Source organism: Rhinatrema bivittatum, chromosome 6 (genome assembly GCF_901001135.1).
Source record: "Rhinatrema bivittatum chromosome 6, aRhiBiv1.1, whole genome shotgun sequence".
NCBI classification, from domain to species: domain Eukaryota; kingdom Metazoa; phylum Chordata; class Amphibia; order Gymnophiona; family Rhinatrematidae; genus Rhinatrema; species Rhinatrema bivittatum.
The window spans coordinates 60,005,501-60,027,190 of record NC_042620.1 but is presented as its reverse complement, the minus strand read 5'-3'; the positions used below and the strand labels follow the sequence as shown (position 1 = coordinate 60,027,190).

Here is a 21,690-nt window from a genome sequence, read left to right as displayed (position 1 = left end):
CTTATAAAGTAAAGCACAGGCTTGTGACAAGATGGTTGATAATATCTGGTTTGCAGTCAAGATGTTGGATCTTCAATATGAATTGGTTTGGAGCTGATAGACTCCCGCTGGATGTATTGTTTATTTGACTGTTGTTGATAACGGGATGCTTCTTAGATTGAAGTTGGCAATTTTTCCCTTTTATTATTTTTTGAACACTGCTTTTCTGCTCGATATGATGTATTTGTATTTAAATGCATGTTTTTTGCATTGTATTTTTTGTTGTTTATATATGTCTTCTTTTTTTTTGTTGTATTGAATGCTTGACTTGATGTTTCTGTATTCCTTAAATATTTTTTGTATTTATATAATTTCATAATTTATTTTTAAATAATTGACTTATATTATTCTTGTTGATATTTTTTCTTTTTAAATTAATTTCATTCAATTTATTAAATTGTTTTATAATTGTTTCTATTGCCTCACTTCTATGTAGTTTGGGTTTTTGATTTGAATTCTGCATCAGAAAAATTAAATTAGCATAAATCAGCATACCATATTAGATGGTATGTCTAATATGTCTAATATTAAAGGCATGTCTCAATTGTATGATATGATTATCATTTGTCTTCTGGTTTTAATTGATATATGTAATGTTTCATTTTAATTTCATTTGATTGTAAAGCCTGTTGCTGATTTATTGTTCTTTGTAAACTGAGGTGATGCTTTTAACGTGCCGCGGTATATAAAAAAATCACAAAATAAAATAAATAAATAAATAAAATAGATATTGTTCTTTTATACTATAATATTTAGGATATATAAGGATACTTTATGATGAACTATGAAGAAAGTATATTTAGCAGATTTTATAACAACTTGAAAATCTATACAGAAATTAATTTAGCATCTCAGTTCAATAATGGTTACAATCAATAGATACTGTACAAAATGTGTTCTTCATTTTAAAGGTCAAATTAATTTGACATATAACTTTTGATACCTTAGTATAAGACAAAAAGCAACAATTCTATTTCCATGTGAAAGCTTTGCTGACATTTTTTTCATTTCAATTAGAAGACTTCCTGACATGCATTTCAAGTGTCTATAGCAATATGTATATGTAGTACATTATCTGTGTGCATTAATCTCCATTTTCATATTTCATTTTATTTGGAATTGGCAATGAATTTACTGACCTGTTCCAATTTGCTAATGGTTGATATAATATCAGACAATGTCTTCGTTTGCTTCCATGCAAGGTCATGAACACAAAAATGCTGGCATGCTTTATTTATCTTGATAACCCAATATTGTGTTATGATAAAAAAACAATTTACAAGATTAGGTTCATGTAAATCTTAATAAAATATTTCAGGTTTTGAATTATCCAATATAATATGGCCTAAAATTCTATTACTTGACTATATTTTGTTTATTTTTTTGAAGTTGCAAGATATTTAAAATAAAGAATTGTTAATATTTTTTCCAAACATATAGCACCACAGGCAAAAAATATTTCCATTGAATTTCACATTTCTTCTTCCTCAATGAAAGCTATCATAATCCTATGGGATTTTTTTTTTTAATTTCTATTTTATTACTTCTTTTGGTTTTCTTTTGTTGCATAATGAATGCAGATTTTTTTTCCTGGAAGTGCCTATTGAAAGACAAAAGCATAGGGAGGAAAATTTTCAAATGGACTTCTATAGGTACAACAGTCTTTTATGTGCAGAAATGGCCTTTAAAAAATTTCCAGACCCACATGTGAGTAAAATTACATATGTATGTCATGTTATAATGTAAGTTTATTCTGATTAAGTGGTAGGCATTTCTGGGGCTGTTTTAGAGAAGGATATGAGCTTACACACATAGTTTTATAATTTATAATTGCGGATGGTAACTTTCAAACAGCCACATGGGTGTATGTACACACATAGGCTGGCTCAGACCAATGGATGCAAACATTTTATAACATATGCACATATATGCACACATGTTCTTAAATTGGCTGTACATTCATACAGGTGTGCACAATTTTATATGGATTGCACACATGTGTATGCAAATGCAGGCTCTAACGCATAAGTGGTGGACATTTTAAAAACTGTGTAAGCCGATACATTAGCCCTTTTTTCCAGCTTGTTCCCTAACCCCTCTGTTATTTAGCCTCCCTTGTACCCTTAAAACACAAACCCTTAAAACCCCACTGACTCACCTGGTGGGGTTTTTTTTATTTTAAATACTTACATGCCGTTCATAGCAGAAGTAAAGTTATGTGGTAGGGGACATGGCGCATGCTTGTGTACATAAATACATATGTGCACATTTCAATGTAACTTCCTGGAACACCCATAAGAACATAAGAACATAAGAAATTGACATGCTGGGTCAGACCAAGGGTCCATCAAGCCCAGCATCCTGTTTCCAACAGAGGCCAAACCAGGCCACAAGAACCTGGCAATTACCCAAACACTAAGAAGATCCCATGCTACTGATGCAATTAATAGCAGTGGCTATTCCCTAAGAAAACTTGATTAATAGCAGTTAATAGACTTCTCCTCCAAAAACGTATCCAATCCTTTTTTAAACACAGCTATACTAACTGCACTAACCATATCCTCTGGCAACAAATTCCAGAGCTTTATTGTGCATTGAGTGAAAAATAATTTTCTCTGATTAGTCTTAAATGTGCTACTTGCTAACTTCATGGAATTCCCCCTTGTCCTTCTATTATTCGAAAGTGTAAATAACTGATTCACATCTACACGTTAAAGACCTCTCATGATCTTAAGACCTCTATCATATCCCGTCTCATCCGTCTCTTCTCCAAGATGAAGAGCCTTAACCTCTTCAGCCTTTCCTCATAGAGGAGCTGTTCCATTCCCTTTATCATTTTGGTTGCCCTTCTCTGTACCTTCTCCATCGCAACTATATCGTTTTTGAGATGTGGCGACCAGAATTGTACACAGTATTCAAGGTGCGGTCTCACCATGGAGCGATATAGTGGCATTATGACATTTTCCATTTTATTAACCATTCCCTTACTAATAATTCCTAACATTCTGTTTGCTTTTTTGACTGCTGCAGCACACTGATCCGACGATTTTAAAATATTATCCACTATGATGCTTAGATCTCTTTCCTGGGTGGTAGCTCCTAATATGAAACCTAACATCGTGTAACTATAGCATGGGTTATTTTTCCCTAAATGAATCACCTTGCACTTATCCACATTAAATTTCCTCTGTCATTTGGATGCCCAGTTTTCCAGTCTCACAAGGTCTTACTGCCATTTATAACAATCTGCTTGTGATTTAACTTCTCTGAATAATTTTGTATCATCTGCAAATATGATTACCTCATTCATCGTATTCCTTTCCACTCCACTGCCCAACCTCCTCCACTGAGAAAATTTTCCATTTATATGGTGTTAGGTTCCATATTAGGAGCTACCACCAAGGAAAGAGATTTAGGTGTCATAGTGGATAATATATTGAAATTGTCAGTTCAGTGTGCTGCAGCTGAGCATATGTTTTATTTGCCATTCCCTTCCTAATAATTCCTTATAGTCTGTTTGCTTTTTTGATCACCAAGGCACAGTGAGTTGACAATTTCAATGTATTATCCACTATGACGTCTAGATTATTTATTTATTTGTTTGTTTTTTATATACCGACATTCAACTTAAATCATCACATCGGCTTACATATAACAAATTAAAACAGAAAAGGTTACATTGTGATAATTAGTAGAGAGTAGATAGATAAAAAATAGAGGGAGAATTAAAGAGGAGGGGACATAAATAATTTATGATTTGCAAATATTAAATAGAGTGGTGATGATGATGATGATCCTTCTTATTATGATGGGTATGCTTTCTCAAAGAGCCATGGTTTAATTTTTTTTTCAAAGTTTGTGCTGATGGCTCAATTCTTAGTTCAGTGGGGAGGGTGTTCCATAAAAGAGGCCCGGTCAATGAGAAAGCACGTTCTCTTCTTGAGTTGAGGTGGGTTAATTTTGGGGAGATAGTTGCAAGGAGTCCAGTATTAGTGGAGTGCAGATTTCTCTTTGGGACTTTGAAATGAAGTATCATATCCATCCATTTTGTCTCGTTGTTGTATAAAGCCTTATGAATAAGCGATACAGTTTTATACTGAATTCTATACGTAATTGGGAGCCAATGCAGTTCTTTGAGAACTGGAGTGATATGATCTGATCTTTTGCTGTTGCTGATTGATCTTGCTAAGCATTTTGGAGAAGTTGAAGAGGTTTGATTGTGGAAGCGGGTAAGCCAATGAGAATTTCATTGCAATAATCTAGTTTGGAGAATAAGAGGGATTGTAAGGTGGTAAGAACTAAAATAGAACTTAACTTTTAGTAACTACAGCAAGGGTTATTTTTCCCTATATGATTACCTTACACTTGTTGACATTAAATTTGGTAAAAGGTAGATAGGTAGCTAAAAGCGTAGTACAGTGGAACTGTTAATGGGCCATGAAATCAGTTATGGTTCATGAAGTGGTACCGTAAGTGTGCAAAAGAATGGATAGCCCTGGTAAAAGTAAGAAATGGCAAGATGGTGAATACCATAGATGAAGAATAGCCTTAAAATCCTGAGGTATGTTTCAGTAGAGATGTGCAGGCACAAAGTTTTCGTTGCGTACACGATCCGTATTCGTGGGGGGTCAATTCCATTTCATGCGGAAGTATGGAGAATTCAATAAGTTGTTGATCTGTAAATACGTTACTACTAAATTAACTACAACCCCCCACCCTCCTGACCCCCCCAAGACTTACCAAAACTCTCTGGTGGTCCAGCGGTGGGGTCCAGGAACTCACTCACACCCTCGGTGCTAGTTTCATCATGACGCCGATAGCCTTTGTCACAGGGGCTACCGGTGCCATTGGTCAGCCCCTGTGACATAGTATGGGCAAAGGCTAATGGCGCCATTTTGAGTCCTGGCCTGGCGTCGGATGGCAGGTCGCTCCGGGACCCCCGTTGGATCCACAGGGACTTTTGGCCAGCTTGGGGGTGCTTCCTGACCCCCACAAGACTTGCCAAAAGTCCAGCAGGGGTCCGGGAGCGACCTCCTTTCACGCCGGCCGCCCGATTCCAATACTCAAAATGGCGCCGATCGCCGCCATTTTGAGACTCAAAATCGCCGTCCCGCCAATACTCAAAATGGCGCCGATCGCCATCATAGTGAGGGCAAATGCGATCGACGCCATTTTGAGTATTGGCGGGACGGCGATTTTAAGTCTCAAAATGGCGGCGATCGGCGCCATTTTGAGTTTCAAATGGCGGCGATCAGCGCCATTTTGAGTATTGGGATCGGGTGACCGGCGTGAAAGGAGGTCGCTCCCGGACCCCCGCTGGACTTTTGGCAAGTCTTGGGGGGGTCAGGAGGGTTGGGTGGGGGGGGGTTACATTTTTATTTAGGCCGAATTAAACAGAAATCTGTTTAATACGCGGGGAGTCGCGATGCGTTTCGCCTCCCCACGTATTTAACAGATAGCAAAAAATAAGTTGTGGATTACAAATACATGGAAAACGGATGCACACCTCTATGTTTCAGTAAGCTTGTAATGCAATCTACGGCTAGGGCCTCAATGGTAATGGTTTCAACATGGCATGCTGAAGCTGTGACAGGCCTCAGTGGTTAGGATTAGAAAATAGTATGCTTAAGTGAATGTGAAAGGCCTCATTGGTAATGTTTAGAACATGGTATTCTGTACCCCTAAGTGACTGGCTTCAGAGATAATAGTTGGAAGATGGCATGCTGTAGCTGTAAGTAATAGGCCTCAATGTTAATGGTTGGAACATTGCATGCCATAGCTGAAAATGAGAGGCCTTAGTGTTAATGGCATGCCGTAGCTGCTGTAAGTTACAGGCCTCGTTTGTAATGGTTGAAACATGGCATACTGTAGCTGATGTAAGAGAAAGAATTCATTGGCAATGTTTGGAACATGGCATGCTGTAGTTGGAAGTGACAGGCCTCATTAATAATGATTGGAAATTGGCATGCCATAGCTGCTGTAAGTGTCAGGCCTCATTGGTAATGGTTAGAACACAGCATGCCATAGCGGTGAGAGGCCTCATTGGCAATGATTGGAACATAGCATGCTATATCTGTAAGTGACAGGCCTCAGTGTTAATAGTTGGAACATGGCATGCTGTAGCAGTAAATGACAGGCCTCATTGGAAAGATTCGGAACACAGCATGCCATAGCTTGCTGTAAATGACAGAGATCATTGGTAATGGTTAGAACCATGGCATGCTGTAGCTGTAAGTGAGAGGCCTCATTAGTAATGGTTGGAACAATGCATGACATATCTGTAAGTAAGTAAGCCTCAGTGTTAATTTTCGGAAACATAGCATACCATAGCTGTAAATGGCAGATCCCATTTGTAATGTTTGGAACATGCAGTCTTAACTGTAAGCAACAGGCTTCTTGGCAAGGATTAGAATATGGCATACCATAGCTCTAAATGACAGGCCTCAGTGTTAACGTTTTGGAACATGGCATGCCATAGCTAAAAGTGGACAGCTTCAGTGGTTAGTACAGATGTTGAATTGGAACCGGAATCGGTTTGGATTCCGGTTCCGTTTCACATCGTGTTTTTTTTATTCATCCAGCCCGATTGTGGTTTTGTTTATTGGCTGCGCCCGAGCCGATAAACAAAAAACCCACCCCAACCCTTTAAAACTAATCCCTTAGCTTCCCCCACCCTCCTGACCCCCAAAAAACATTTTACAGGTACCTGGTGGTCCAGTGGGGGTCCCGGGAGTGATCTCCCGCTCTCGGGCTGTCGGCTGCCACTAATAAAAATGGCACCGATGGCCCTTTGCCCTTACCATGTGACAGGGTATCCATGAGGGAATCTTATGTAACAATTAGAGATGTGTATCGTACTGGTAATTGTTTCAGGTTTCGTTTTTGTAAAACTGTGGGAAATTTCGTATTCCCGCGGTTCAGTCTTTTTTTTTTTTCGTGGCGAATCGGTTTTCCCTGAAAATTCGTTTTTCGGTGTTACCGATCCATGATGAATTAGGAAATATCGTACGAATTTCCTATTTCGTCAAAAACGAATGCACATCTCTAGTAACAATTAATATGGTCACATACCTGGCCCAGACAGCGGGAATGGGCCCAACTGTTGTTTGGAAGGAGCCAGATGCCATAAAATGCAGAGAGCACAATAGTTTGGTGAGGCCTGGTATAGTGTAGAACTTTCAATGTCTGGATACAGATGTCTTCTGAGTTCCATATTAGCCTGAGAGCTGAGGTGATACCTAGTAACCCACATGTTCCTCTGTCATGCCCCGCAATGTAGTTTGTGGATGAAAGATGTACTCCCCTGTGCTGCCTGCATGCCCATCTACGTGGCAAGCTGTGCCATAGGTCAGAGCACTCCACTGGCATGGCTTGTGCCTCTGGCTCTAGTGCGGGTACTTGTTTCTTGTAATTATTCTTGTTGTTGTTCTTGATGTTGTTGTTGAGCAGTACAATGCAGCCAGTATCACACGACTATTACACTTCCCCCTAACATAGTAGCTTTAGGAAGACAGGGCAGCTAAGATAAGGTGTTTTTATTGAGCCAGCTGGGCTTTTTATGTGTGTCTGAGAGAAGGCCTCATTTTACTGTCCATGATAATAGCTGCGATAATTATCACGAAATGCGATAATGGCCGCTATAGTGCTATAAAACCTTTTTTTCCCCTCTACTACCAAAAAACTGTTATTTCCCACATTAAATCAAACATTATTCTACATTATTTTACCATGAATTGCGGTAGGAGTCCCTCATTTGCAAAATGTTTCACCTTTTGCATACTCACCATATTTACATGCTAACATACAATGCATTAGACCTCCATATATTGCACCATAAGGCCCTAACATGGCTTTATGAATGAACCAGTTAGATTGTGAGCCCTCTGGGAATAGGGAAATACTTAACAATACCTGAATGTTATCTACTTTGAAGTGCCTAAAAAGCATAAAATCAATCAATCAATCAAATAAATCACAGACTGCTCTCCCTTCCCCCTTCTGCAGCTCCAGGAACAGCACAGCCTGCCTCCCAGCCCTCAGCCCCAGCCCAAGCTACCCCTCCCAGCCCCAGCTGCAGCACAACCACCCGTGTAAATTCCCTGGAAACACCTATTTATTACCTGCCCCAGCAGCTTGTCCATCCCTCCCTAGCCCCAGCATAACCTGCTACCAACTCTGCATCCCTAGCCTCAGCATGGCCTGTTCTCAGCCCCCAGCAGCCCCAACACAGCTTGCACTTCCCCAGCCCTAGCAAATCCTATCCTCCTACCTAGACCAAGGCCTTCCTCCCAGCTTCAGTACAGCTTCCGCCTCCAGAATGACTCCCTCCCTTCCCTGCAGCCAAAGCACAGCTTGCCCCTTACACAGCAGAAAAAGCACAAGCCATTCTAGCTTCCAGATATTAGACTGGTTCTCTGAGAACTAGAGCTCTTTTCATCAATTGCACACATACAACCTCTTACCAACTGGTAGATAATCAAACATGTAGCAGTCAGTGCAAAAGTCTGGATAGCTTTTCTTACACTGCTGGACTACTATCTGCATCTTAATTTCGTTCAGTTGTTAGCAATTTAAAATTTCTGTAAGGGGATAGAGATGTTCAAGCTAATCTAAATAGCTTTTAATCAATTGGTTTATTTATAGTTGTCTGTCAGTGATCCTCCAGACATTACAATTAATCTACTTTTTCTATTGTGGTTCCACATCTCTGGAGCAATTTACTGGAATAAATCCATTTAATTGACCATAGTAATAAATACATTTAAAAAAAGCTTTAAGAATATATTTGTATAGGCAAGCAAGAAGGACCTGCATAAGTCATTAGGATTTACTGTCATATTGTTTCCTACTTTTGGTATTTAGTGAGATTGGGATTGAAGATATTTTTTTTTATATGAAAAGCTATTAATTTTAATTTTCCTGTCTATTGGATTGTATGTATATTATTTTTATATATTAATTTTAAGAAAATCTACCTCGAACTGATTTGTGATGAGGCAATACATTTTAATAAATTCAAATTCAAAAATACTTAGAATTACCAGTTACACACGTTATTGACCCTTCTTTTGAACTAATTCTCTGTTATCCTAACAAATAAAGAAATATATTATTGAAAATATATAGGAACTGGTGTTTTGGTATAGGCCTTATTATTCTCTTCTGGCAAAAAGGGATATAGAGAAGCTGGGCTGTGGGAGCTGAAGCCTAGATTGTACATACTGTCCTCTAGAGTCCTCTGCTGGGAGATGTATGAAAATGAGCCTTCTAGTTCTGTGGTAGATATTAAAGCTCAAATCTAGAGGGCTAACAGTACCCTCTTCTGGGGCTGCTAGCAGAAGTATCCAAATGATCTTTCCAGTTTTCTATGCTAGAAATAGCATGAGGGCTGTGAAAGCTGAAGTCTAGAAAGCCCATGGTATCCTCGGGAGTCCTCTGCTGGGGCTGCTGAAAGAAGCATGAAAATGAGCCTTTAGGTCCTCTCATGCTAGAAAGAGTGTGAGGGCTGTGAAAGCTGAATTTAAATGGCTCACAGTATCCTCTGCTGGGAAAAGTATGAAAATGAGCCTTCTAATTCTCTGCAGCTGGAAAAAGTACAGGGGCTATGGAAACTAAAGCCTAAATTGCTCTCAATGTCCTTTGCTGAGAGAAATATGTAAATGAGCCTTCAGGTCTTCTGGTACTAGAACGCATGTTGGGGCTGTGAAAGCTGAAAACTGGATGGCTCATAGTATCTTCTAGATTCCTCTGCTGAGGCTGCTGAGAAAATTAGGGAAGCTAACCAAATTGGTAGTGCGGTAATAATGGGAGATTTCAATTACCCCAATATTGACTGGGTAAATGTATCATCGGTACATGTTAGAGATATAAAGTTCCTGGATGGAATAAATGACATTTTTATGGAGCAATTGGTTCAGCAACCATTAAGAGAGGGAACAATTTTAGATCTAATTCTCAGTGGAGCACAGGATTTGCTGAGAGAGGTAACGGTGGTGGGGCCACTTGGCAATAGTGATCATAATATGATCAAATTTGAATTAATGACTGGAAGGGGGACAGTAAGCAAATCCATGGCTCTTGTGCTAAACTTTCAAAAGGAAAACTTTGAGAAAATGAGAAAAATAGTTAGAAAAAAACTGAAAGGAGCAGCTACAAAGGTAAAACGTGTGCAAGAGGCGTGGTCATTGTTAAAAAAAAAAACCATCCTAGAAGCACAGTCCAGATGTATTCCACACATTAAAAAATGTGGAAAGAAGGCAAAACGATTACCAGCATGGTTAAAAGGGGAGGTGAAAAAGCTATTTTAGCCAAAAGATCTTCATTCAAAAATTGGAAGAAGGATCCAACAGAAGAAAATAGGATAATGCATAAGCAATGGAAAGTTAGATGTAAGACATTGATAAGACACGCTAAGAGATAATTTGAAAAGAAGTTGGCCGTAGAGGCAAAAACTCACAGTAAAAACTTTTAAAAATATATCTGAAGTAGAAAGCCTGTGAGGGAGTCAGTTGGACTGTTAGATGATAGAGGGGTTAAAGGGGCACTTAGAGAATATAAGGCCATCATGGAAAGATTAAATTATTTCTTTGCTTTGGTGTTTACTGAAGAGGATGTTGGGGAGGTACCTGTACTGGAAAACATTTTCATGGGTAATGATTCAGATGGACTGAACCAAATCACAGTGAACCTAGAAGATGTGGTAGGCCTGATTGACAAAGGTCCATCAAGCCTAGTATCCTGATTTCAACAGTGGCCAATCTAGGTCACAAGTACCTGGCAGGATATCAAACCTTTGGGATTGATAGTATAAGTATCACTATTACAAATTTTCAGATTTAATCACCAGTCTTATTTAATCTCAATAATTGCTTCAGTTGATCAAGAGGAATTCCATGATCAATGATTTTGTATGTCAGAAAGACACAAAGAAACAGAAGGTAATTAACCTTACTTGAGTTAAAGTTAATCAATAGGTCATTTGTGACCATTAATGACTCCGCTTTACACTGTTTCTTTACACTGAATAGACAAATCTGGACTGAAAAAAGTGAGTTAAGAAGTACTTACAATTCTTCAATTTAACTGTACATTGCCCTATTCGACTCAGCGAAATTACAAATATGCATAGTATACTGCCCACCGGTTTCTTTAAACAGAAACTGCTCCCCACTAATTGAATTTCTGATCTCCAACCTAACACTCAATAAGCCCATCATTCTACTAGGAGACTTCAACATACACATGGACTCAATGCCCCTCTCGTCCACATGTGAAACAATCACAGAAGCTCTAGCAACCCTAGGTCTAAAACAAATTATTAAGAGCCCAACTCACAAGGCAGGACACACACTGACCTTGTCTTTATCAATACTGACACCTGGTCAACACACCAAACAAACATAACTGAAATCCCTTGGTCAAATCACTCTCTAATACAGACCACCCTGACCTACAACCCTAAACTTACAATGGAAATAAACAACCTAGTGACAATCTTCTACCATCCTCCTTTTAATAGCAAAACACAGCAACAAAAACTTCAACTGGAACTCACAAATATAGACCTAATGAATGCGGAATCAGCCACAACCTCATGGATCAATATCACCAAAGCTATATCAGACAACATAAACCCCATCATCAAAAAGACAATAAAAAGTGCAAAACATATAAACCAATGGTACAATAACAGCGTAAGATCTGCCAAACGTGAACTCAGGAAAAAAGAGAAAACCTGGCGCAAGAACAAAACACCAACCCTTCTCACCGCCTATCGAGCACAACTAGCCTTTTATAAGAAACTTAACCACAACACTAAGAGAGAATTCTACTCGACCAAAATAAATAAATACCAACATAACTCTAGAATGCTATTCTCCATCGTGCAAAGCCTCACCAAACCAGCAAACAAACCGAGAATATCACCCAACATAAATAAATGCAATGAATTTGCAGAATTCTTTACCGAAAAAATAAAAAATCTAATAAAGAACAACCTCAACATAAACAACCATAACATAAAAATTGTTACAGTTTTGGCTGCAGTGCAACCGCCTCACCACCAGGGGTCCCTCTAGTGCTGGCTTTCCGGACAGGCCCAGTCCATCTTATCTGTCCACTCTGTGCTCTGGGTGTGTCCTTATAACCCTGCCTGACAGTTGCCTCGGTGCTTCGGCATCGAGCTCACCTGGGCTCCCTGCTCTAGCCTTGCGCGGCCTTCGGGCCTTTCCTTGCCTTGCCTTGCGCGGCCTTCGGGCCTCCTTCCTCGTTGTTCTCACCTGGCCTACGGGCCTTCTGACCTGCTTGCTCTGCTTACGGTGTGTGGCCTACGGGCCTTCTGTGTGTGTGTGGCCTACGGGCCTTCTGACCTGCCCTGCTCTGCTTATGGTGTGTGGCCTACGGGCCTTCTGTGTGTGTGTGGCCTACGGGCCTTCTGACCTGCCCTGCTCTGCTTATGGTGTGTGGCCTACGGGCCTTCTGTCTGTGTGTGTGGAGCCTATGGGCCTTCTGACCTGCCTTGCCCCGCTTATGGTGTGTGGCCTACGGGCCTTCTGTGTGTGTGTGGCCTACGGGCCTTCTGACCTGCCTTGCCCCGCTTATGGTGTGTGGCCTACGGGCCTTCTGTGTGTGTGTGGCCTACGGGCCTTCTGACCTGCCTTGCCCTGCTTACTGTGCCCTGACCCAGCCTGAACTTAGACTCTGCTCATTGCCGCCTGCCCTGACCCAGCCTGAACTTAGACTCTGCTCATTGCCGCCTGCCCTGACCCAGCCTGAACTTAGACTCTGCTCCTTGCCACCTGCTCTGACCCAGCCTGAACTAGACACTGCTTATTGCTGCCTGCCTTGACCCAGCCTGGAACCAGACACTGTTTCTAGCTTCCTGTCTCTCTCCACCTGGAGCCACCCTGCTGGGTGGTGTTCACGCCTCCTGACCGGAGCCCAAGCGTAACAAAAATGATACCCAAACCAACAACAAGCTGGCATAACTTCGAGCCAGCCTCCTCACAGCAAATACAATCATCAAAAAAATGAATTCAGCAAATCATCCCATTGACAGCATCCCCATACCAACAATCAAACTAATTGAGACAATAACCAAAACAATAACGGACATAGTGAACCTTTCCCTTATGGAAGGAAACTACCCAGAATGTTTAAAGTCAGCAATAATTAAGCCCCTAATAAAAAAGAACAACCTAGACCCAGAAAACTTACTAAACTATCGACCCATATCCAATCTACCTTTCATTGCCAAAATCATAGAAAAAATCATCCACTCCCAGCTCTCTGACCACCTAGAAAGGAACAACATACTACACCCTTCACAATTTGGCTTCAGAAAAATCTTAAGCACAGAAACACTACTCCTCTCATTAAACGACACCATACTCAGAGAATTCGACAACAGCCAAAGCTACTTACTGATTCTCCTGGATTTATCAGCTGCATTCGATACAGTAAACCACATGATCCTTCTCGACAGAATGACTGAAATAGGAGCCACAGGAAAAACTCTGCCATGGTTCTCTTCCTACCTAGCACACAGAAGCTTCCAAGTATTATTCAACAACACACTCGAAAAAAGTAACCCTCAACACAGGAGTCCCACAAGGATCAGCACTTTCCGCAACACTCTTCAACATTTACATCCTTCCAATATGTCACCTGCTAGATCGCCTTGGTCTGACACATTTCCTATATGCCGATGACATAGAAATACTAATCCCATTACACAACACCTTGGAAGAAACTTACAAAAAATCAGCCATGTATCTCGCAGAAATTAAACAGCTGCTCACTGATCTAAAACTCATATTAAACATAGAGAAAACATAAATAATCATCCTAGACAGGAAAAACAACAACACTACCGCACTTCCACTCAAAATGTAGAACCCAAAAACATCAGTATCGCCAATCACACATGCTAGAAACCTTGGAATCAAGGTTGAAACCGAACTATCTTTCAGGAACCACATCATTAACAAAATTAAGGAAGGAACCACAAATTACTAACCCTAAGATGACTCAAGCACTTCCTTTTCAAAGACGATTTCAGAACAGTTCTACAACTACTCATCTTCTCCAACCTCGACTACTGCAACTTCTTACTATTCGGCCTACCTCTCGCCACAATCCATCCACTCCAAATCCTACAGAATACTAACAGGAACAAAAAAAAACATGAACATATCACTCCTTCACTCATATCGTTGCACTGGCTCCCAATTAAATATCGAATAGTCTACAAAATACTTACAATACTACACAAAACAATCCTTGGACACCAAACAAGCTGGTTAACTAAAGCTATTGAACTCCACGCCCCAAAACAAGACCTACGCTCAACAAACAAAGGTCTCCTAAAAATTCCTCCTGCACAAACCACACAATTCACCACAACTCGAGAAAGAGCCATATCCATTGGAAGCCCCAAGCAATGGAACTCCCTTCCAATTAAAATAAGAACACAACCAAACCAAAAAGCGTTCAAGAAGGATCTAAAAACCTGGCTATTCACCAAAGCATTCTTAGATATACAATGACAACCATACACCCATTTACACAACCATCAAACCAAAAGAAACAAGTACGCATTAGCTCCTCCAATCAAATCTATATCTATTGACTCTCGCAACTATAAGAAACATGATAACCAACACAACCATACCATACCTTTACTGTAACCTCTCTCTCAACATATTGTAATAACAAAATGTTGTAAATGTATTATGTATTATGTAATTGTTTTATGTAATTATAATTGTATTATGTAATTTGAATCTTAACATTATTGATCTACTAACCTAATAACATTTCCCCTGGACCGGATGGTATACACCCCAGAGTTCTGAAGGAACTAAAAAATGAAATGTCATACCTATTAGTAAAAATTTGTAACATCATTAAAATCATCCATTGTACCTGAAGACTGGAGGATAGCAAATGTAACCCCAATATTTATAAAGGGCTCCAGGGGCAATCCGGAAAACTACAGACCGGTTAGCCTGACTTCAGTGCCAGGAAAATAGTGGAAAGTGTTCTAAACATCAAAATCACAGAACATATAGAAAGACATGGTTTAATGGAACAAAGTCAGCATGGCTTTACCCAGGGCAAGTCTTGCCTCACAAATCTGCTTCACTTTTTTGAAGGAGTTAATAAACATGTGGATAAAGGTGAACTGGCAGATATAGTATACTTGGATTTTCAGAAGGCGTTTGACAAAGTTCCTCATGAGAGGCTTCTAGGAAAAGTAAAAAGTCATGGGATAGGTGGCGATGTCCTTTCGTGGACTGCAAACTGGCTAAAAGACAGGAAACAGAGAATAGGATTAAATGGGCAATTTTCTCAGTGGAAGGGAGTGGACAATGGAGTGCCTCAGGGATCTGTATTGGGACCCTTACTTTTCAATATATTTATAAATGATCTGGAAAGAAATACGACGAGTGAGATAATCAAATTTGCACCTGAAACAAAATTATTCAGAATAGTTAAATCACAAGCAGATTGTGATAAACTGCAGGAAGACCTTGTGAGACAGGAAAATTGGGCATCCAAATGACAGATGAAATTTAATGAGGATAAGTGCAAGGTGATGCATATAGGGAAAAATAACCCATGCTATAATTACACAATGTTGGGTTCCATATTAGGTGCTACAACCCAAGAAAGAGATCTAGGTGTCATAGTGGATAACACATTGAAATTGTCGGTACAGTGTGCTGCGGCAGTCAAAAAAGCAAACAGAATGTTGGGAATTATTAGAAAGGGAATGGTGAATAAAATGGAAAATGTCATAATGCCTCTGTATCGCTCCATGGTGAGACCGCACCTTGAATACTGTGTACAATTCCGGTCGCTGCATCTCAAAAAAGATATAATTGTGATGGAGAAGGTACAGAGAAGGGCTACCAAAATGATAAGGGGAATGGAACAACTCCCCTATGAGGAAAGACTAAAGAGGTTAGGACTTTTCAGCTTGGAGAAGAGACGACTGAGGGGGGATATGATAGGGATGTGCAGAGCAAAATTTTATGTTCATATTTTTTATGTCCGAAAGGGGGTCCCACTTGCGGCCAATATGGACATAAAAAAAATCCAATGAGTTGGGTATATGTACATATGTGCAAAAAAAAAAATTAAACCCCCTCACCCTCCTTAATCCCCCCCCCAGACTTACCACAACTCCCTGGTGATCGAGCGAGGAGTGAGGACGTCATTTCTGCAATCCTTGGCGAGAAGCATGTGACGTCGGTGGCACGTCGAGTGACGCGGCGTCACGTGATTCCCGGCTCGTTCGCGCCGGACGGCTCGTTCGGCCCAAAAAGAACTTTTGGCCAGCTTGGGGGGGCCTCCTGACCCCCCCAAGCTGGCCAAAAGTTCTTTTTGGGCCGAACGAGCCGTCCGGCGCGAACGAGCCGGGAATCACGTGGCGCCGCGTCACTCAGACGCGACGTCACGTGATTCCCGGCAAGTTCGCGCCGGACGGCTCGTTCGGCCCAAAAAGAACTTTTGGCCAGCTTGGGGGGGCCTCCTGACCCCCTCAAGCTGGCCAAAAGTTATTTTGGGCCGAACGAGCCGTCCGGCGCGAACTTGCCGGGAATCACGTGACGTCGGCGTCACGTGATTCCCGGCTTGTTCGCGCCGAACGAGCCGTCCGGCGCGAACTTGCCGGGAATCACGTGACGTTGCGTCTGAGTGACGCGGCGCCACGTGATTCCCGGCTCGTTCGCGCCGGACGGCTCGTTCGGCCCAAAAAGAACTTTTGGCCAGCTTGGGGGGGTCAGGAGGCCCCCCCAAGCTGGCCAAAAGTTCTTTTTGGGCCGAACGAGCCGTCCGGCGCGAACGAGCCGGGAATCACGTGACGCCGGCGTCACTCGACGTGCCGCCGACGTCACATGCTTCTCGCCAAGGATTGCAGAAATGGCGTCCTCACTCCTCGCTCCATCACCAGGGAGTTGTGGTAAGTCGGGGGGGGGGGGGATTAAGGAGGGTGAGGGGGTTTATATTTTTATTTTGGCTCAACAATCGCGATTTCCCACATATCGAACATATCTATGTTCGATATGTGGGAAATCCGATCGTTTATGTCGAATCAATTTTTTAAGTAAAAAAAAAATATGAGTTGCGTTTTACTAATGCGGTCAATCCGAATGCACACCCCTAGGATATGATAGAGGTGTTTAAAATCATGAGAGGTCTAGAACGGGTAGATGTGAATCGGTTATTTACTCTTTCGGATAGTAGAAAGACTAGGGGGCACTCCATGAAGTTAGCATGGGGCACATTTAAAACTAATCAGAGAAAGTTCTTTTTTTACTCAACGCACAATTAAACTCTGGAATTTGTTGCCAGAGGATGTGGTTAGTGCAGTTAGTATAGCTGTGTTTAAAAAAGGATTGGATAAGTTCTTGGAGGAGAAGTCCATTACCTGCTATTAAGTTCACTTAGAGAATAGCCACTGCCATTAGCAATGGTAACATGGAATAGACTTAGTTTTTGGGTACTTGCCAGGTTCTTATGGCCTGGATTGGCCACTGTTGGAAACAGGATGCTGGGCTTGATGGACCCTTGGTCTGACCCAGTATGGCATTTACTTATGTTCTTATGTTCCTTTCTCATCAACAATTGTAAACCGTTATGATGGCAATACCGAATGACGGTATATAAAACTCGACAAATAAATAAATAAATAAATAAAATAAATAAATAAATAAGTTTGTTCCAATTGAGAAACCAGTTCCAAATGAACTGGAAGCCCAAAATAGCAAGAAAAAATGGCTGAGATTAAAAAAAAAAAAAAAAATCCACTACTGATCTGCTGAAATAAATCTATTTGCAGAAGTTTATCTTGGATATTCTGCTGACACTATGTGGAGATCAGTAGATCTTTGGCACATTTTTGGAAGTAACTTTCATTTATAAAAACAAAAAAATTCACAATTAATTTGAAGAGCTCTTTTTTTTTTGTTTGTTTGGCTTTTGGAGGATTTTGTTTTTGCAAATGTGTCTATAGCAACAGTTTAACAAGGAGGTCTTATTCATCATCACAGCACTCTTCACACCTGCATAAGCACACAATTGTCTTGGGCTTTGCTGGTTTGAATAATTCAGGGTGGGAATTGTTTATCATGTGGCACTAACTGAATGAATTCAAACTGTGTTCAAAAGGAAACAGTTTGTGGCCAGCTCCATAATGGTACTGACACTGGATTTAGCCTTCAGAGAAGAGCAGATGTGGGAAAAGAGATTTTTCCACTAGACAGGAGAAGTGGGCAGGAAATTAACAAAACTGTCCAGATTTGAACTCTTTTACAAGGTGGGCATAAAATTAAACATAAAATCCAATCTGAATAATTATTTAAGTGTGAATCATTTTGACCCAGCTTTGTGGTGGTAAATATATAACTTAAAAGGGTTATGGTTGCTGTGCTAAAGGTTTTATACAGACCTTATGCAATCTTTAGCATGTGTAGTGCTGTAATTTTTAAATTTCCATTCAACTTCTTGTTCTACCTTCTTTTTCATAGCATGGCAAAGGTACATGGCAAGATGTCACAAATTGCAGAAATTCAACTTTTGGCTAAATCAGGCAGTAATTGAGAGGCCAACATTCAGTATGCCAGTTGTTGCGCCAAAGTTAGCCAATATCTTGTCCCACTGATTATACTTGCCTAAAGTTTTCTGGCTACTTATAGAAACATAGAAACATAGAAATGACGGCAGAAGAAGAGCAAACGGCCCATCCAGTCTGCCCAGCAAGCTTTCACACATTTTTTTTTCACATACTTATCTGTTACTCTTGGCCCTTAATAGTAACCTTTTGGTTCTAGTTACCTTCCACCCCCGCCATTGATGTAGAGAACAGTGCAGGAGCTGCATCTAAGTGAAATATCTAATTTAATTTGTTAGGGGTAGTAACTGCCTTGATAAGCAAGCTACTCCCACGCTTATTTGTTTACCCAGCCTGTGCAATTCAGTCCTTGTTGGTTGTTGTCTGAATATAAATCATCTTTTCTTTATTCCTCCCTGCCTTTGAGGCAGTGAGTTGCGCTGGATATGTATTCCAAGTGAAGTATCAGGCTTAATTGATTCGGGGTAGTAACCGCCATAACAACCAAGCTATACCCATGATTATTTGTTTACCCAGACTATGTTATGCAGTCCTTGTTGGTTGTTGCCTGAATATAAATCCTCTTTTCCTCTTTCTATTTTTGAATATAGCCAGTTAAATTTTTTAATTAACCAGCATTGTGTGGCCAGGTAATATTGTACTTAATCAGATATCTTCAAAAGATATCCAGTTAAATAGGCTATTAAAAAAAGAAGACAAAGTAAAGGGCCTACAGCCTGATTTTTTACCTTCCCCTACAAAATTGTATTCTGTAGATGTCCTGTTAGGTCGTGCACCTCCCACATCCTAATCCCTTTTGAAATGTTAGAGAAAGGTTTCAGTCTCCTTTCATGGCACACTACCCCCACCTGCTTCCCTGGATCTCTCATTATTTTAAATGCTGACACTGGGCCCTCTCAACCCCCTTACCCCATAGGTTTGAAAGCTTGGTGTTGTACCCTGCACCTCTCTAGACTTCCCCCCATCGCTCCAACCCTAAAAATCCCTGCTAGAAGCAGGATATGAACTTAACCTGCTCCCCGCAAGCTCCAGTACAGCTTCTGACTTACACATGGTTTATACTTCTAGCAGAAGAAATAAGTACCCTTCTAGCACTGGAAATGTAAACTGTGTGTAGTTTAAGCTTTCAAGACAATTTATGAGAGAAGCTACCCCAGCAGCTCAAAGACTCTGTATAAAGCATAGGGGGTCCAACTTGACCCTAACATCACTATGGAAATCCACATCTCTAAAGTAGTAAAAACCTCCTTTATGTATCTCCACCAGATCCAGTAACTATGCTATTACCTCAATCAGCACAATCTTGCATCATTATCCATGCACTAGGGATGTGCAGCAGGGACGGAATTGTCCGATTCAGTATTCATATTCGTCGGGACCCAAATCCGTTGCATCCGTTTTCTGGGGAACCCCGATTCATCCATTAGTTACATATGGTATTCGTTTCCCATTAAAGTTGAAAACCCCCCCAGCCCAACCCTTTAAATTTAATTAACTATAACCCCCACCCTCCTGACCCCCCCCCCCCCCTAAGACTTGCCAAAAGTCCCTGGTGGTCTAGCGGGGGTCCTGGAGCGATCTTCTGCACTCAGGCCGTCGGCTGCCGGTATTCAAAATGGCACCGATAGCCTTTGCCCTTACTATGTCACAGGGGCTACCGGTCAATTCACACCCAATTCCCCCTTTATGAATTGCTTTTACATTAAATCTATAAATTCTTCATTGCTCACAAATCATGAGTCATCTCAATCAAACAACCACAATTATTCACTGAGAGGCTGCCGAGCCTGTATTATGACCCGAACTAGCCTCGCATTTAAGTAGAAAGGAAAAATTTGTAAAGAATGGAGGAAGGGTTTCATATATCTGAGTTTAAAACCCCCACCAGGGTGAACTCAATTTATGTGTTTATAATCATGAACCAAACCTCCTCCATCCAATATTTTTTTGTTTTTTGTTGAGATATGTGCAACAAGGTTAAGCCCCTGTGTCTTTTTTTATAACTTTTCACTTTCACGTTTAAATATTTGCTTATTTTTCTTCTTTTGAATATCATAAACAAATGACTTCATAGAACGATTTAAAAGTCCCGACTTATCTGATGGAAATTGACAACCCGACGTAGCCACATTTCTGGTCCGCGACCGGACCTTTCCTCAGGGGATGTTATCCTATTTTGAAATCAGTCGGTTTTGCAATTCATAAAGGGGGAATTGGGTGTGAATTGATTAGTATATTATAATTTCCCCAAAAAATATTTTTTGGTGCTTTCTTGTATTAGGTATCTCACAGGGGCTACCGGTGACATTGGTCGGCCCCTGTTACATGGTAGGAGCACAAGATGGTCAGGAGGGTGGGGGTTTTATTTGTTAATGATACGTTGCATTCGTGGAGGTTCGCCATACATTTCGGGACCCCATGAATGCAACGAATAGGGACCTATATGTTGCGGATTGCGCATTCGTTCAAAACGAATGCACATCCCTACCATGCACTAATCACTAGGATGATAACTTTCAAATGGGCAAAAGGGTGCACATGTACACATGTGCATCAGTATGCGCCCAGAGACAGAGCATTTTATAACATACTCATACATACTCATGCATGTTATAAAATAGCCTATGTGGGCATATCTGTGCACCTAATTTTAAGCTTGTGCGTGCCCAGCAGCATAAGTCAGCTCACAGATGTGCAACTGCCTTTATTTTATAAAAGATGTGTGTCCAGCCAAGGGCTAGTTTCACAAGTTTGTCCACCAGTTTTCCGAGTGTACTGCTAGGTCATCCCAACCCCCCGGGTTATTTAGCTTGCACTCTCCACAGTTACCCCAGACCCCTCAAACTCCACAAATGCTGTAACTGTTTTTATTTTTTTACTTACACCTCCTTCAAAGCAGAAGTAAAGTTACACGGCACTGAACCTGGGCGCATGGCCAAGTCATATGAATTTACTTGGCCCCACCCTGAAATACCATGCCCCACCTACAACTTGCCCCTTTCTTGTCTGATGGA

The 21,690-nt window shown here is 40.8% G+C and overlaps 1 protein-coding gene across 1 annotated transcript in view; it reads left to right on the top strand.

Annotated features, from left to right (window-relative positions):
* LRP1B (LDL receptor related protein 1B) overlaps positions 1 to 21,690 on the top strand; it is a 3,516,099-nt gene that overhangs the window by 1,251,003 nt on the left and 2,243,406 nt on the right.